Raw genomic sequence first — 4446 nt, forward strand, 5'->3', positions numbered from 1 at the left:
GGAAAAGGAATCTACTAGAGTATATAGTATTATCCAATTTTGTAGTCCTCTTCCCTCTCTTAAGAAAGACACCAATCATTAAGGAACTACCATGAGAGCCTCCCCTTGCACTCGAAGACGTCCATGTTTTGCACAGAGCACCAGTGCAATCATTGGAAGTGACAGCTTGGACATTAGATTCTGCTCATCAAAACCCAGCTCAATAGTGGATCAGTAATTCCGGGAAATATGAGTTGAGTTGCGCAAACTATTCTTTTCAGAAAATTACCTAAATCATTCCCAGACATCGTAAGGTTTTATATGAGGGGTTATCATACAGAAATACAAATTTATAGCTACTGAGGTTTATTACAGAAAACGTGGAAAAAACATGTATGAAAACATCTTTACCTTAAGAAATACAACAACAACAACAGTAATTTGTCTTTTTTTTTAAAGATTGGCACCTGAGCTAACAACTGTTACCAATCTTCTTCTTTTTCTCCCCAAATCCCCCCAGTGCATAGTTATATGTTTTAGTTGTGGGTCCCTCTAGTTGTGGCATGTGGGATGCCACCTCAGCATGGCGTGATGAGCGGTGCCATGCCCATGCCCAGGACCCGAACCCACGAAACTCCAGGCCACCAAAGTGGAGCACGTGAACTTAACCACTCAGCCACAGGCTGGCCCCTGTCTTTTATTTAGTGGGGATTTTATTAGTCTTTCTGTTAAGCTATTAAAGTGGCCTAGAATCTCTGGTGTAAAGGGATTTTGAATTCTTGCTCAAGGAACTTGCACATCCAGGTAAAGTGGAAGTTCACAAATGCTACTAACTGGGTAAGTTGGAGCCTTGGGCGTTGGTCTGGCTGTGTTCACTGTGGGTCTATAGGGCCGTCACATAACTTCTCTAGATCTCCACTTCCTCATGCATAAAATCAGAGGGTTAGATTGGATGACCTCTAAGATCTGTTCTGGTTCTAAGATTTTATTACTTTCTAGTTCTCGAAATGAAAATATAAAATGGCTCCTGGCAAAACTGTATGAATTTCCTGATTGTTCAACTAAGCAATGATGGTTGGACTTTGTGCCAATCCAAAACCCTTTCAGAATGGCCTGTGTTTTTTCTGGCCTTTCTTTTCCATTTGATTACATAGGATTTTTTGGTGAAAATAAAAATTCCTTTTTGAAATTAAGCATTCCTCTACTGTCTGACTCATTCACTTATGTTACAACCCACAGCTTGAGATACAATATTTCCTTTCATTCTGATGAAATTGTGATGTCACAAAATTTGAATTGATGCATCCAACTGAATTAACCAGAAGGATCACAATAATTACAAATGAAATTGCTCTTATCTATACACATATATGTCTAGGTAATCAGCAATGGTGGGAAAGGAAATATAGGCAAGGCCCTTGGTAAGAGTTTGCCAGGCTGTGGCCCTATGCTAGTGCATTTTTAGACTTAACTTCCTCTTTTAGAGATTGTTGCAAATGCTTGAGTATACCCTGGGAATGAAGCAATTCAGCATCACCTGTGCACAGTGGACCACCACCAGCTAAATCATATCACTTGCCCTTTGATCCCAAATTCATTAACCTCAGAGGTGCTAATTGTAGGGCCATAGGACCTTGCTTTCCCAGCACTGGCCTGCGTGCCCTATAAGAACCATGTGTCCTTCAGGCTCCCTTCAAGGCAGAACACTAACCATCTGGCATTGTAACAATCCAGGGCCTGGCCAACCTGGATCTGCTTATCTCAAAGAACATCATGTCTTGAAGAAGACATGTCTTGAAGACATGTCTTGAAGAGCCCTTCCACATGAGCTACTGGTCCTTGGAATGCTGATCATACAAGGACAGTCCTGTTTGGCAAGCATGTAGACTTTGTTTCCCTGACTATTTAAGCAACCCCCTCTCTGTTCGTGGTAGCAGTGTGCAACTCGGTCCAGCCCACTGCTCCTGGACTCCCTGTAAGTAAGTTGCCAATAAACTCTTATGTCTTGTATGCTGTCTCTGGGTCTTTTCTTTGGTCTCTCTGCTGTGTGTACAGAACTGCTCAGCCAATGCATGAAGTCAGACACTAATGTTTCTTAAATACGTAATTTCTTCTAATGTAAACAAAGGTAGTTATCTTTACTTTGCAAATCATAATACTGATAGACAGCTTATCTCCAGAATCTTTGGGATTCTCACCAGAGAATTATATTCTGGTTCATGGACCAGTTCTGGTTCATGGTGGGTCCATGCTTCAAAATTGAGAAATGCACACTATTTTAGCACCAATCCCAAAAATGTCAACAGTATTGCATCTTCAAGTGAAAGAGCCAAAGTGATATATGTGTTTTTTGCTCTTTGTTTTCGATATGAACTCTTGATGACAATGCTGAATATCCAATGTCATTAAAACGAGCAATCTGACATGTTGGTGAAGAGCTCTTCAATTTTCACCATAACAAAGAGGGTTACCCCTTCAGCTGATTGTTTGTTGTGGCAATTTTTAGAGAGTTTTAGAGCAGGACAATCCATCCAAAGTAGGACAGAGAAGTTAAGTTATATAGAATTTTGCTGCTTACACAATGTGTTCATCACCCTGTCACTGGGGACACAGAAGCTTTTATTATTGACGTGCCAAATTAGTCTTACCCACAGATCAAACTTAAGAAAATACACATCTGCTCTTGTTTTCCAGAATTCAGTTATTCCTCTTGACTTCACTATTTCTGAAGCTAGTACAACTTTTCCTCCCACTTTTGAGGCTTGAAACATTGAATTGATATTTAATATCTCCTTTCTTCTTCTTTACTCTTCACCTCTGATCATTTGACAATTCTTAGCAATTTTGCCTTTCAAAATTATGTTTGTATCTGTTCTTTCTATCCCTTTGGCCAGCAGCCAAGATTAGGCCATAATGACTTTATATGCAGACTATGGCCCTGACCCATCCAGTTATCTTCCTGTTTCCAGAATTTTCCTCATCCAATCCATTTTGCACATCATGTTCAGATTAATTTTATTAAAGGGGCACCTTATGTCATTCTTCCACTTAAAAATCTTCAGTGGTTTCCAATTTTCTACAGAATGAAATTTCAGACTGTGGAGACTGGCATTGGAAGATATCTAAAATTTCCATTTCCGCCTTCAATTTCCTAGTATTCACCACCTGAATCCTAGGCTCCAGCCAGTCTAGTAACTGGAAGGTAGTAAAAGTAGAAGTTTACCAAGCATGTATTGTTTGTTTCATCCCATGGGCTTTAACTTTTTTTTTTTTTTAATTCCTTAGATCTGCAAAACCATAAGGAAAAGAAAATGAGAAATGTTGAAAAAATGTAATGAGGTGACTTGGATAGGATTGTAAAACAGAAAAGGACTTTGGATAACAACTGAAAACTTTGAAATGAGAATAATGTATCAATCTTGGTTCATTAGTTGGAAAAATGTATCGTACTAATGTAAGATGTTAACAGTAGGGGAAACTCTGTGTGGGGAGCGAGGTGTTTATGGGAACTCTGTACTATCTTCACAATGCTTCTGTACAACTATTCTAAAATTAAAAGTTTATTAAAAAAATATGAGAGTAGGGTATTTAGGAGAACCAGGATGTGAAAGACAGAGATAGTAAGGTACAATGAGAAGTGAAGTGGTGTGGGCAGAGAGAGAGGGAAGAGAAAGAAATTGATTAGATGTTGCATGTCAGAAAAATAAATATAAGAATTTCTTTAAAGTTCTTTAGCCCAATTATCGATTTGTAATGTGATTATGGACTCCCTTAACTAAAAGAAAAGATTCTGAGTTCAGATCTCTCTCTGAGAGTTGAAAGTAGTCCTGAGATGTGCAGACTTTATCACTTGGAATGGATGTGGCTTTTGTGGAGTAAGGGTGGAGATCAGTCTATGCCACCAAGAGCCCTTGGTGAGCTGGCCACGCCCCCTCAGTGAGGCTCTGGATGGGCTTTTGTGTGGCCATCTGAGGGCATCCTCGTGCCTTAAAAAAAGGACACCTGAGTGTGCGCCTGTTTTGGGGGTAGGAAGCTTACTGGCAGGTTCTGGGGCTTCCTTGCACATTCTCGAGTGTCTGGTGATCAGCTTCACGTTCCCCTCAGCTTGACTAACCTTCAGACAGGTTTCTTCCTTTCTCTAGGTCCCTGACTTCCTTTTTCTTAGAGCATTTACTTTAGAAAAACTACTGTTATATTTTTTTCCCTCTTTGAGATGAAAATCTTCTACAATCCAAGAATGACTTTCTCAAGGACCTGGGAGCCATCCCTTTGAAATATAATAATCAAGAAATATAGGACCCCTATCTCCCAGTCTTTGTGGGAGGACAGGAGCCTAACTTTGGCAAGGGACAGTTAGCAAACACAGATGGCCTAATCACCTTAACCAACCTCCCAACTAATGTCCTCCAGTACTTTTCCACTAGCTCACCCCAGGGTTTAAAGTCCTCCCACCTTTTGTTTCAGCAA

Source organism: Equus przewalskii, chromosome 16, assembly GCF_037783145.1.
Source record: "Equus przewalskii isolate Varuska chromosome 16, EquPr2, whole genome shotgun sequence".
Lineage (NCBI taxonomy): Eukaryota > Metazoa > Chordata > Mammalia > Perissodactyla > Equidae > Equus > Equus przewalskii.